Genomic DNA, 14,944 nt, shown 5'->3' with positions numbered 1-14,944 from the left:
AGTTTCCCTAGTTAGATACCTATTATGACGTGAAACTCATTATCACTTTGCTGTGTCTGTGATCACTAACTGTACGTAGCTCGTAGACATATTTTCGTGAACTTCATGAAGCACCATACATTCAGACGAATTTTGCTAAGCAAATTATAAAGCATTATTGTTTGTTATGCAAAGCAGCAATAAGCACTCCGTCTTCAGGTCACAAGTATCCCATCGGGACCATCCGACAGCCATGTCATCCTCAGCTGAGAATACGGATAGGAGGGGCGTGTAGTCAGCACACCACTCTCCCGGCCGTTATGATGGTTTCCTTCGATCGGATCCGCTACTGTTCGATCGAATAGCTTCGCCATTGGCATCACGAGGCTGAGTCTAACCCGAAAAATGGCAACAGCGCATGGCGTCCCGGATGGTCACCCATCCAAGTGCCTGCCACGCCCAGCAGCGCTTAACTTCGGTGATCTGACGGGAACCGGTGTATCCACTGTGGCAAGGTCGTTGCCCAAAGCAGCAATAGTGGGGATTATAGCAAATACTAGAGTTCTGCCGGCGAAGATGCTTGTGGAATGACAAGATCCTTCTCATACTTAGCTCAATTTCGTTATTGGTTCTCCCTCCCTCACAGCTACATCTGTTTGGTAATTGTACCTTCAATCATTACAGCAATACACTCATAGGTACTTGACGGTGGTATTAATCAAGTGACCTTTCTTTATTATATAATACAGTGGGTTTCGTAATTCCGGTCTATACCTCTCGAGGTCGTACGTTGAAAGATGCAGATAAAACTGAGAGGCGTCGCAGCTCTTAGCACAGTCACTCGCATTTCGTAGGATGGGGATCAACCCTCAAGACAGGTCATGCAGATATAAAATTTCACAGATTTCGACGTCTACCAAGGTGAATACTTGGATATTCCCATGTAAGTGGACGTGGACGATTTCATTCCATCTCCAGCCTTGCCCTGCATGAACTTGTGCTCCGTCGCCAAACACTGACGACATTGTAAGTTATGATACAACGACGCTGAAAAGTGCTTGATGTACAACTAATCGTTTATGTCATTCCTATCACCGGAAAACCAGGTATTCCTCCGACAACACACCGAAGTTTAATACAATATTTATCTCGTAGCCCCACAATACGGTACACATCAATCTATTCCCAGTTTCGCCAAACGTTAACTCATCATGTTTTTGGACGGGAAGTGTGCAGACACGTTTCGGAATTACATTTCGCCATGAATATCACTGGTGTACCTTTCATAACCCTACCATGAGAAGCTGTGGGAACCGAAACTAAATAAATTAGATACAGCTACCTGCATGTCTACTACACACTGCTTATGTACAACACACACAGCACGAACCAACACATTATCCATGCGCCTGACTACTTATTTATTTATTTTTTTTATTTATTTATTGATTTATTTAACCTGGCAAGATTAGGGCCATCAGGCCCTCTCTTACATCTAACCAGGCATTCTACTTATTTTACATTCATATGTTTTAGTAGGCATGTTAAACTACATCTAGTACAAAAAGTGAAATAAACAATTTGAAAGGTACACCTGGAAAAATACGTACATATAGAGTTTATATTCTTAGGTCACAAGTACTGTTATAATTAGACATTATTGAAGAGACAGATTTTAGATAGGAGAGCCGGCAGCAGGGAGTATGAGGGAGACACATGGTGAAGGGAGGAGAAGAATAGAGACATGATGAAACATAATTAAGGAAATATAAAGGAAAAGAAGATTGCGTGGCTAATAGAGAAAGATGAAGAGGAAGGCATCTCAGGAGCAAGATAGGAGACGCTAGCTTTGCTATTTGACAGATGAGGGGATTGTCCTTGTACATTAATTTTGTGGAGAACTTTGTGAGGATGATAGTAGGAAATACTTCAACTTCTTCTTAAAAGCAGCAGGAGATCGAATTTTGCGCAAGGTAAGGGGCAGTTTGTTCCAGAGGCGGACGGCGGCAACTGAGAAGGAGTTTGCAAAAGTTTTTGTTTTGTGAGTGGGCACAGTTAGGATACCAAATAAGAGTGACCTCGTGTTTCGATTATGATGACATGACAGGTTTTTAATCTCTGAAGCAAGGTACTGGGGTGCTTGCGCGATGAGGAGTCGGTGGAGTAGACATAGAGTGTGGTAGTCACGCAATTTGTCCGGCCGCAGCCACCCTAGCTCGGAGTATGAAGCACTAACATGATCATATCGGCGAATGTTGCAGGTGTAACGCACACAGGCATTCATGGTTAGCTCTAGCCGTCTTTTGTTTTCACTACTCATGCCTTGTTGAATCACATCACAATAGTGGAGGTTCGGTAGAACGAGTGCTTGCACGAGCTGGCGTTTCAAGTCCTGTGGAAATATGTTCCGAAACTTTTTGAGAGCATAGAGACAAGCAGACGTCTTTCGGCACACTGCGACTGTATTCTCCGCCCAGTTGAGATGCTCATCCAAAGTTACACCCAAGTTCTTCACTGTTTTCTGATATGGTATTGGAGTACCGTCGAGCAGAATAGGAGGTAGCCGTTCGCGGAAATCTGAACTTATTAATTTCTGATGGGCTATTAAGATTACTTGCGTCTTTTTTGCATTCAGTTTAAGCCTCAGGTTTTTCGCCCATCTCACTACTGAAGACAGATCATCATTCATCTGAGCGATTGCAGTGTTTACATCTTCAGGTGTGACGCTTAGGTAGAGCTGGAGGTCGTCGGCATAGAAATGATATTTACAGGAGGACAGAACCGACGAAATATCGTTGACATATAAAGAAAACAAAAGTGGTCCTAAGACTGATCCTTGTGGCACTCCCGACGAAACATGTTTCCAGGAAGATTTTTCATTTACGCAGACAACACATTGCTGTCTGTCTTTTAACTAGCTTTCAAACCATCTCATTGCACTGTCAGAGAAATTAAGCTGTTGCATTTTTCTGAGCAATATGTCAAAGTTAACAGTGTCAAAAGCTTTGCTGAAGTCCAGTAGCGTCAATATTGTTGCCTTTCGATTGTCGATGGCATATTTCAGGTCATCGGTTACTTTAATTAGAGCAGTGTTTGTGCTGTGATGTTTACGGAAACCGGATTGAAATTTGTCATATAGGCTGAATTCATGCAAGTGTTCAGTGATTTGGTCATGAACAATATATTCAAGTGCTTTGGAAACAGCAGGCAGTATGCTAATTGGTCGGTAATCACGAGGCAGTTGCGGGTTTTCGATCTTAGGGATGGGTCGAATTAGGCTTCTTTTCCATGCAGTGGGATATATTCCGTTCACGAGGGAAAAATTAAATATGTCAGTTAAGACAGGTAATAAGATATCGGCAACATTCTTAATCATGGTTATACTGATACTGTCGTTGCCTATTGCATCAGAAGAGATTCTCATTATTGCTTTTCTTGCCGTATTTGTTGTTACATGTTTTAGATGGAAGGTATCGTTGTTAGTTATCCTGTTTGGGGATTCTTGTGGACGGTAATTATCAGCTGTGCTGGTATTCAGAGGTGCAGAGAAGAATTCATTTAATTCGTTAGCTGACACATGAAAAGTAGTTTCCGATTTTGCCTTTCCGACCCCCAAGCTACGGAGATTCTTCCATAGAGTCGTGGGCGTCAGATCGCTGCATACAAGGGAGCGAGCGTGCCTGATTTTAGCATTGCGAATGCATTGTTTCACTCTGTTCCGTAGCTTTCTATATTCTTCGAAACGCTCGGGTTTCGGATCTGCCTTGAAACGCCTGTGGGCAGCATCCCTATTAGTCATCATTTGACGTAATTCAGCTGTCAGCCAGGGAGCAGGAGATTTTCTTACACGGATTGTGCGCACAGGTGCATGTTTGTCATAGAGGGCAGTGAGTTTATCACCAAGTTCATTAATTTTGCCGTCGATTGTGGGTTTTCTGATTATTTGATGCCATGAGATTTCTGAGCAATCGGCTGTTAGAGCGTCAAGGTCAATACGTTTCCTGTTCCTACAAGTTATGTAACGCGATTTGATCCTTGGGGGCTGCACAGAGTAGGCCAGGAATATTACATCATGTGCTGAGAGGCCAGGGGCCGATGTTTGACCAACATCTCTTACTTTGTCAGTCTGTTTCGTTGCGATTACGTCTATAAGAGTATGACTGTGCGCCGTATGGTATGTAGGTTGTAATGGAAGAATGTTCATGCTATTGCAACTAAACAGTCTTCTTAGGTTTATTGCAGAGGGAGTGTCTCTTAGCAGGTCTATGTTCAAGTCACCCATTACGATGACATGTTCGTATTGACACTGAAGTGAATGTAATTCCGACTGGAAGGAACTCATTGAGCTTATTTTTGGCGGCTTGTAAACGACGCCAGTCAAGAATTTCCGACTTTGTATATTTATTTCAATGAACATGAATTCAGCCTCTTTTTCTTCAGCAGGATTTGACGTACATAAGACTTTCGCTTTGAGATCTGTTCGTATATACGCGCCGACCCCGCCACCTCCCTTTTTTTATCTGTCTGCCCTAAGAAATGTGTACCCTGGGAGATGAAAAGATGCAGAGGATATGTGTGGTTTCAACCACGTTTCGGATAAGAGGATTACGTGGTAGTTTAGTTGGTTGAAGAGGAGGCTAAGTTCTTCGTAATGCGCAGGTAAAGACTGGATGTTACAGTGAGCTGTTAAAAGCTCTGACGCGTTCCGCCGAGCAACCTGGAGTAGGGTGGCAGACTGGTTTGTCCCTTTGTTAGGCACTACCTGCCGCGAGGGGCACTGGCCGCTGCTTCCGCCAAGTGACATAACACAGGGGTGTCCGAGATTTTGCACGCCCTGTTTGTGACACCGCGAGTGCCGAAAGAAAGGCGCCTGCTAAAGATTTTCTGAGGTTGCGGGAGTATAGAAAATGGATTAGTGGTATTCTGTGCAAGGAGAATATGACCAAAATAGTGACGGCTGTGTGTCACTGTGTATCCTCCGTCGTAAGAGGAGAAATGTAATTAGCGTATTTGAAACAGCTTAGAGTGGAAATAAGGGAGAAGGGAGTGATTTAAGAGGCCGATGCTGCCAGCAGAGAGAAGTAAGCTTAGTAATTAATAGATTATCGTAGGAAGCTAGAATTAAATTGAAATTTACTGAAGTGATACTGGTAGTGATTATCGTAGGAAGCTACAATTTGATTGAAATTTGCTAAAGTGATACTGATAGTGATTTTTGTTATGAACAATTTAAACCGGAGAGATGGGTGATTAATGAACTAAAGGAGAGACTAATAATTGCAATAGAACTATTTCAGAACGGAAGAGAATAAACTGAGAAAATGAAAAAAAGAATTAGCAGTAACTAAAATTAAGTAATGGTTAGAGCTACAGACACAAAAAAATAGTGAAAAGTTATTACAGTTACAAAAACAATTAGTTGAAGGTACAAATATGGGTATAATTAAAAAATTAATAAAATTACAAGACTATATCTGAGTATTGGGGCTGTTACAATTGCAAATGGTGTTAAGTTTGCACTTTTGGCTCGAGTAACTTCACTTAATACTATTCAGTTCTGTCATGTTTGTGACTGTCTTCTTTCCAGCTGCTGTCTTAATGATTACTCTGCCATCCTGAGTCCACACATTCTGAAGACCGAAATGGGATATGGCACTGTTTAAAATCTTTAGCCGTTCGTGTGTCAGATCTTCCCTTATTGTAAGCCCTGTCCTTGCTAACTTCTTCTTCTGGGTAAAGATCTCTGCCCTTTTTCGGTACGAGACAAATTTAATTATTATTGGACGAGGTTTGGTGGCACCTGGTAATTTTCGTCCCACCCGATGGCTCCTGTCAATGTCTGCCTTGGTCACTTCAACGCCTAATTTTTCACGCGCAACCTGTATAAGCAGGTTGTCCGTGTCTTCTTCCTTATTTTCTACTACTCCAAACAGTCGTAGACTATTTCGACTTTGGTACTGTTCTAGTTCGTCAGTTGCGGCAGATAGTTTGACTTCCAACTCTCGTGCCTTTTTCTCGTATTCAGACACAGACTTTTTTAGTGCTGTAATTTCGGCAGTATTGGCCTCAACAGTTTCACGCATTTTGGCCAATACTGCTGCCGTTACAGTATCTGATATAGTGCCTGCTATCAGATCGAGATTGTTTTTATCGCGGAGCGCAGCGTTTACCTCAGAGCGGACCAGCTCCGCTATACCGGGAGCCGCGGCCGCACCTTCCGCCAAGAGCGGGCCCGCCGCACCTGCTGCTTCCCCGCTGCTGAACGCGCTGCTGTTCACTCTTCTGTTTACCATTTTCTCGAAGATATTGGCGGAGCACAGAAAAAAAATAGCACTACTGCACAGAACACTGTTGTTTTCACGATTTCCACTTGTACTAGACAACACCACCTGCGAGAACACCTTCGAATTCAACTAAATTTCGCGAGCCGAACTTAACACGTGTTACACTGCAGCCGCCGTGACCGAGATACACAAAGATTCTGGTATCAATACTTATTAAAAAACTGGATATATGTGGATTACGAATATATGTGTTTATGCATGTACATATGTTCCACAAAAATCGCAGCATGGATGCGGAACGCCTATCTATCAAAGCGGAGGGCATCTGGGGGGGGGGGGGGGGGGAGGTGTGTAGGCCACGACATTCATGCATGTCGGAAGCTACATTTCATCGTACTTCTGAAAACAGGCTCTGCAAAATCATATCTGTCCACCAGCACCGGTAAAACTACTTTCATTTAAAATGTCCCCTCTGCATGGGAATAAACACATGAATGTACGAGTGCAGGTTGTACAAACGTGGTTGACAACATATAATACTTTGGTATGGCCAACAGTCGTACCCTGATAGCCTAATGAACTTACTGCTCATGATAAGTGGGAAATACGGGTTCGAATCCCAGTCCAGCACAAATTTTCACTGTAATTGTGATGATTATCCACATTCGTAACTGCTAATTTATTTTATGTATTTCACAATGGCCGTAGTCGCCAAAGTTGAGAGAGGAAAATTTACTCTGTCACCTATTTTCCGCATGCGGACAATTGTTAATGATTTTATTACAACCTGACGCACCTTGAGCAAGACTGTAGAAAGTTGATGGCTTGAGCAGACATTGGTGGAGCATGGCGCTAAAAGCATGAGGTATTTTTATGATTCTTAGTCTATACAAACGGCTTGTTAGGACTTGAAATCAATTGGCGGCGAGCCCATCCCTTAGTAATTATTACTGAACAGGTGCACAGCCGTACAGGGCAGACAGGGCAGACCCTCATCGCGACAGGACTCAAGCAGAACAATGCCACAATACCTGCCATGTCGCTAGCAGAAGGCCTGGATGGGGGTGACGGTCTGAAGGACCAAGTCTACACAGTGGAGTCATGAACCGGGTATTGTGTACAGAGCCACACATAACAAAAATTCACCTGTTTTCGTGTTCACCGATAGTGCAAATAAGCCAGTGAACCATGTCCCTCGGCCACCTCGTTTGTATAAGAAAACTCTGGCGTCTGAGGAACGTCTAGAGATAAAATCTTTATTACACCTCATAACTAGGACTAACAAGCTGCAAGGTACACACGATTTAGATAAGGATCTTTGACATTGTATCTGTTCGCTTGTTGCTGTGGGAAGAGACACTATTTAGGAAAAAATCATCACCTCCCCCTTTACGAAAAGTTAAATAAGCCAAAAATGGGCGGTTTATTTTTTTCAGAAACGCAGATTTCTAGTTAAAAATCACCACCACCCTGTGCGAAAACTTAAAAAAGCCAGAAATGGGAGGATTCTTTTTCTCAGAAACACAGGTTCCTTAACACTCGCACTGGTTCGACATGAGTTTGCGCTGTTGGGTGAGACGGAGGATTTCGGGCCTCTAGAGCCTTGTGATTGGCTCAATACTGGGAGAAGGTGGTGTCGTTCGTGTACATTGCGGGAAAATAGATTTTTTTTTTTTCTGTAGAGATGAGAAGCACTTGGGTGTGAGACTTTGGTCTGGTAAGCACTTCTTCTGGTCGAATCTCTCGCATGTGTGGTTGGTACTCGGAACCTGTCCTGAGACTGACTTCACTGGCGAGTAGTTTAGACTGGGGAACCTGTGCTGAAGTTCTTACTGTACTAACAATGTAATTTCAAAGGTCTTTGACTTGGTATCCTTGTGCGCTCTGTCATATAAGTGAGCGAAATTGGTCCTTAGTACCAACACCGAACGGGTGTGTCACACACTGAAATCTGCCATGATTTCAGGTCTCTGGTAGAGAGTAAATGGAGATCTGTTTGCCTGATCGCTAGACTGTGAGATTTTTGCATTCCTTTCGTGGCCTCCGTCAACACACAGGTGCCGCCTCCACGTCTCACCTCCTCCGCCACACACATCTCGCCAGCCTCAAGTCACGTCGCTGCACGAAGCGAACAGGATTACATACTGCCGCTCCAGCATTGACAGGGCGTACAGATCTAAATCTCCACTTGCTCTCAGCTGCACCTATGTAGAGAAACTTCAGTACCTCTGATCAATCAAAGTCTGCTCAGCGTCAGATCAGTTCTTTAGGGCCAGAGTACTTGAGTTACTGATCACCTACTTAAATTGTCTTTGCCAACCAGGATCCACCCAGTGAAAAATTGAATCATCTCTTAGTTGTTTAGGGTATTCAATCTATAACTTGTTTAGTAAAATTTGTCTTCTCTGAAAAATAAATGTTGTTAGTGCACTAAATTTTGCTCACATTCTCAATCATTTAAATAGTCCCACCAAAGTTACCTTTCATTGTGGCGTCCCGTGCCAGGATCGCGGGTTGATGGCACCTTCTGTGGCCGTAAGATCGCTTTGCCTATTCGTAGTCATTCAATTTGACGTCCCTTATGCAGAATTTGGAATTGATGTCACCTTCTGTGACCGTCAGGTCGTAGATAGTGTTGCCTAGTGAAATTTCTGTTCCTCATGTTTAATGTGGTGCACTGGGTAGAGTAGATTCGCATTGCTGTCACCTAGACATGGGACTAATACTTAATTATTGTATGTGTGCATTTTCGTGCTGTGGTTGTGATTTCTGTGTTACTTGATTGTTTCTGACAGCGAACGGAGTTGTGCTGATTTTTAAGGATTAATTGAGATTTTCGTTTGTGAGTGCAGACAAGCGTGGTGTTATTTGAATTCTTTCTCAGGAACTAGGAATCAGTAGATCACGGGTTCGTAGTTTAGAGTAGAATCTGTATGGCATAGGAATGTGTAGTGTTTAAATTCATTTGGGTCAGAATTAGAGTGAATGCGTACAAGAAGCAAGCCAAGTTTGCTACAGAGCAACGGAAGTAACTGTTTTGTTAATCAAGGATCCACGTCAGATTATTAGCAGTGACCAGGCAGATATTACACGGGATTCTTTGGTAAATGCGGTTGCAGACCGGGCAGAAATGTCGAACGCAGAACCTTCAGAGTATGACGATATGTCTGTCAGGGAACGAAAGTGAACGAGAGACCGCAGGAGAACGAAATGTAAGCGCTGCTGGTACGAAGGCACCATCGGTGAGACTGGCAGACCAGAATGACGAACGAAACGTCACAGAATGATGGAACCTCATTCATCTAGTCCTTGAGGAGTTAGCGGTGGATCTCAGTTTGAGGCTCTCATGCAATTCATGAAAGAGGCAGAGAAAAAGTGACGGGAGGAAGAGGAGGAAAGACACAAGCTAGTCATAAGAACGGTCACAGACGGTATAGATGGGGTCAAGAAAGATCGTAGTTATTCAAGAAGAGCCAGAGAAAGCCAAGAAAACGGCAGCAGAGAAGCTTGAGGTCGCGGACCAGGCGAAGCGCGATTCCAAAACAGCGCAATTGGTAGCGCAGGTAGTACGAAAGGACGCATCAGTGGCCAACTAACAAGTTAAACTGGCAAGACCTGAGGTGTGTAGGACAAAAAAGTCACTTGCAACTCTCCAAAAGCAAAGCAAAAAAATAGTTCAAGAAACCCAGGAAAAAATGAGTGAGCCTGCGAAGCGAATCGAAGAGATAGAAATCATACAGGCTGAAATCTCTGAAGATCATCAGACCCGAGTCGCCGCGCAACAAAACGAGTTTGCTTAGGACGTTCGGCAAGCACTTGAGCGGGTCGCGCAATTGCAAACACAATACCGTCCGGTAGAGCGCCAATGAGAGCGTCACAGAACTGAAGAAAATGTTCTGCGGCTCTCCGAACTGCTATATGAGGACACACCACGTGCACATTTCCGAATGCAACAGGAATACACTTGCCGCGGTGAAACGCGTAATAGAACACGCTGTGTCGGTATCATTCAGTATGTCAGAGAACGAGCCTGAAAACAATTTTACGCGTCTCCTGAGGACAGAAACGTTGTTACGTGAATCTGACAACACGAGGGGATATCATAACTGTGCACGAAGATCGTTTCTGTATGGATACATGGAGTCACGTGCTGCAGAGGGAAAATTCGTACGGTGGATACGTCGAACCTTTCGACCACCAACTTTTCTTGGCCATCCACAATTTTCAAGTCTACAAGGTGGCAAACAACGAATTACATCCCAAGTCCTGAATGCCACAAAACGATCACGTGCTGCCAGAATCTTGGTCACAGAAGTAAAAGCTCCTGTTTACCTGTGGTTTCTTAGAAGGGTCGATTGCCTGGAGAGACCAACCGAACTCGAACCAGAGCCAATAGGATTCTAGGGACCAACAGCAAAGCAATAACAGGACATAAAACGGTCAAGGTCAATGAAATAACCAACATACCCAGTATGTGGAGTTGAGCCCACCTAATCCATCGCGGGGGTAACGCAGATAAAGTTGAAACAGGATCTGGTACACAGCCGCTGCGGACTCAGCTCAAAACAGTGCCGCAAAAACTATCGAAACAAGCCCTACTAACCTGTTAGAATAGGAAAGTAAAAGAAAACTGCTACGGGAAGAAAAGGGGATCATGACACAACCGGATTTACACCCCATCATTCTCATCACAGTCGGCAAGGTAAGTCTAATCGGGATTGAGCACAGTGGAAGCCAAGTGACGACGATATCGATTTCGGTATATAAGAAATGAACCGTGAATAATTCTTGGCCGGTACTCACGCTGAAGAGAACCAAAATCACTGATGCTCTGAGCGGAAAGCGTACAAAAGTGCAGTTGCAAACCAGCTTGACGTTCAGCTGCCAAGGGCATACCTTAGAAACGAACTTTCTGGTCGTCCCTTCTTTGGCAATTGAGATAATATTTGGCATGGATTTTCTAAATCAACAACAGGGCGTACTGGACGCAGGGCGAGGAGAAATGACTTTACATAAAGAAGGCGCCATGAAGATTTCCTTTGCAGACCACGCAATACGTGCGCAAATCCCCGCCGAATGCCTCAATCTAAACTATGCAGAAAAAAGAGGGGAAGGAAAAAATCAATCTTGGCATCATGAGTGTAGCCGTAACTCTCATGATGTTGAGGATTTTCGACGAGAGGTGCACTATGCTGTTGACTACATGCTAGTGAATTTAGTAAATACCACAGCAGGGAGCCGCGCGAATCATGGCAAGGCTCCTCAGATCGTGTTACTACACCGCGCGGCGTTTTTCGGAGCTTTAAGACTAATTTGTTATGAGGTAATTCGACTTTTGTTTCTTTGGAATATGGAAACGGGTCAAAAAATGGTTGAAATGGCTCTGAGCACTATGGGACTCAACTTCTGAGGTCATTACTCTCCTAGAACTTAGAACTAGTTAAACCTAACTAACCTAAGGACATCACACACATCCATGCTGTGGTGTCATCGCCAGACACCACACTTGCTAGGTGGTAGTTTTAAATCGGCCGCGGTCCATTAGTACATGTCGGGCCCGCGTGTCGCCACTGTCAGTGATCGCAGACCGAGCGCCACCACAAGGCAGGTCTCGAGATACGGACTAGCACTCGCCCCAGTTGTACGGACGACTTTGCTAGCGACTACACTGACGAAGCCTTTCTCTCATTTGCCGAGAGATAGTTAGAATAGCCTTCAGCTAAGTCCATGGCTACGACCTAGCAAGGCGCCATTAGCATTATATTGCATTTATCTAGACAGAGTCTCACTTGTATCATGAAGAACGCTGTATACAAATGATGGATTAAAGTATTCCAGCAGCTACGTACTTTTCTTTATAGCATTCATTACATATCCTGTTTCAGACCTCACGCCACCCTGCGTGAGTTAGCGCGTGCATCTTGGCCGCCTCTTTCTATTAGTGTACGTAGTGTTGGCAAGTCTGCCGACACTACACATGCCCGAGGCAGGATTCGCACCGGCGACCGTAGCGGTCTCGCGGTTCCAGACTGCAGCGCCTAGAACCGCTCGGCCACTCCGGCCGGCGGGAACGGGTCACATTTTGGTATGTGAAACTTTACTTTCTTAGACTTCAGTCCAGTCTCGCATCTGTTCCAGTTGTCGTTAGGCATGTACTATATTATGTGTGCGATACTGCAGAGCTGTAGCAAAGAATTACTTTATGAGACTAGGTTATACTACGTTAAGACGCATGAATTTTGCGAATGAACGTAACATTGTGTTGAGGATAAATCCCTAGTCGCTCCTAACGTCTATTTCAGAATTTCACACTAATGGTGCATTTACTTCGAATTTAATTGGCAGTAAAATGAAAACGAGACAAATTTAATATAAGTATGTGTACTGTCTATTATTTCAAAAGTGATCACCATAACCGTTAATAGAATCATCTCACTGTGAGACAGCAAAGGCAAGGAAAGTGGCACGAGCAGCTATAAAGATGGTTAGGAAGACTAAAAAGATGCAGGAGTATATGAAGGTTCCAGTCACAGGACGAGACCTCGAGGAGATTGGCGATAAGCAGGAAGAGTCGGAAGAACGGCTACACAGGACGCAGGAGTGAATAAACAGCTTTGCAGAATGTGTCGAAGAAAGTGGATGAAGTCGCGGGACAGTTCGATTGCGTGGTCAAGAAATGATGGAACAAGAACTGTGCAACATACGTGTGGGTTCGGACAGCTCACACACACCTTAAGTACTGGGATTAGAGGCTGGCGTGAGGAAAAGATACAGCAGTGTAGTACTGAGGAGGACTTAGACAGAAGACATCTAAATGGAGAAGGGAGGACGAGAACAGAGCGTCACCAGTCAACTGGAACGTTCACCAGGCAGGAAGAGGCGGCATCTGATTTTGAACACTTCCTTTTTGTACACAGAGTTCAGGTCTACAAATAAGATTGGAATGTGCTCCAGACCAAGGCAGGGACTTCACAGTTTGATTTGTCTTGGCCACCAGTCCATTTTAAAAACTACAGTATAAATTAGACCTCTGTTTGTACATTTAGTGTAGAAGGGGACACAGCAGTAAGATTGAGGACTATCGCACTAGCTTTCATGTCTTATGGAGTTTAGGCCGGGTTTCCTTGCAATATTTAGGTCAAAACAATCACCGGAACGAATTACGCAAGTGGCAGCAATGTGTAAAGAGTGAAGTGTCAGGACACAGGAGCGTAGTGGAGATTTTACACATGTTACTCTGAAAGAACCAGTTCCTGTATGTGGCCTGTAACAGTAGAGATATCATCAGATTTTGCTACATTAGGTGTTACGGATTACAAGCTAAGAAGTACTAGCAGACAGATGAGGCAACGACGCCGAAGCTTTCAAAAACGATTTGCGAGAATCAGGATTCACATTTCACGAGAGACAAGCGCTGAAGGGAAAGAGAGAACAAGAGAATAACAACAGTCAACATAACTTTGCGGGCCACTGCAATCGAATCACGATATGAAGAACAATAGGAATGTACTACCAGGAGGGTGTGTTCCATTCAGTCCTTGCCCAGCAAACAGACGAGCAGGGAAGTACAACCAACCAAAGAATGGACCACATTTCGAAGCAAACTGGCAAGAGATAGACAGAAATAGGTAACAGGTGGTGAGTCCAAGAGATGACAACCACTGGAGCATCCATCACAGCAACTACTGGTGAGAGATGCGCGAATGGTCGTAGAAAAACTGCAGCAGAAACTTAATCGTGCCAAACTTACATAACAGGATATGTAAATATGACGTACACCTTGCCAAGCGAGAAAACGAAGATGATACTGTTGACGCAAATGAAATTGGTAGTGATACAGAAGACGAGCCAATAGAAAATAAGAGGAGGACTGTTTAATTATTTTGCGGAGTGGGAGGTTAATCATCACGTGGATGAGCTGGATGGATAGGCTGCAGAGGAGGTGGTGGGAGGAAAAGTGGCAGTTCATCCCAGATGAAGAACGTTAAGAAGGACCAATCTTAGGTCATTCCACACATTTCTACAAGGCTGATGAACTGTACTCTTGGGAGGCAGTGCACAAGAACTCCACAGCAGCGGCGGATACGATGAGAGGAGAAACACGTCAGATATCAGAAGCTGCGACTTTAGATGCGTAGTGACGGGAGAGGTTGATTTGAACCAGAATTACTTGACCAGATATGGAGATGTAATAGAAGCCTTATTAGATGAAAAAGAGATATCGAACAGAAAAAAAGTACATCTGAGTGATCATGGTGTCCATCGGGGAACTTTAAAGAGATTACGGTCTTTTGTAGGCAGGACTCCACGATATTCAATGCTGCATTCAGAAGACGTGAATAAGATTACCGGTGGGCGGTATTGCCATTTGCAGAACATGCGATTTAAAGATACAGTTGTTGACAGATTCCTTGAGGTGAACAGACAGATGAGATAAGAGGCAACAACTGACAAATGTGTTGAGGTGAACAGACAGGCGAGATAAGACTTCATGTGTGAGGGTCACGTACTAGAGGGAAACTTCTTGTGGTACCAAAGCATGAAATAAACCTGACTGTAGGTCTGGACGTCATGTGTGTGAAGGAACACATTCTATATCTAGGGCGAGGACAAGTGACGCTCTAGAAAACAATATTGGTGAAGCTAAATTTTGAAGAGCAAGCAGTCAAGACATAGATTCC

The 14,944-nt window shown here is 44.0% G+C and overlaps 1 pseudogene; it reads right to left on the bottom strand.

The window, feature by feature from the left end:
* Positions 1 to 385: 385 nt before the first annotated feature.
* On the bottom strand, positions 386 to 503 carry LOC126475849 (5S ribosomal RNA; annotated as a pseudogene).
* Positions 504 to 14,944: the final 14,441 nt, after the last annotated feature.

Source organism: Schistocerca serialis, chromosome 4 (assembly GCF_023864345.2).
Source record: "Schistocerca serialis cubense isolate TAMUIC-IGC-003099 chromosome 4, iqSchSeri2.2, whole genome shotgun sequence".
NCBI lineage: Eukaryota > Metazoa > Arthropoda > Insecta > Orthoptera > Acrididae > Schistocerca > Schistocerca serialis.
This window is presented reverse-complemented; position numbering and strand designations above follow the sequence as displayed.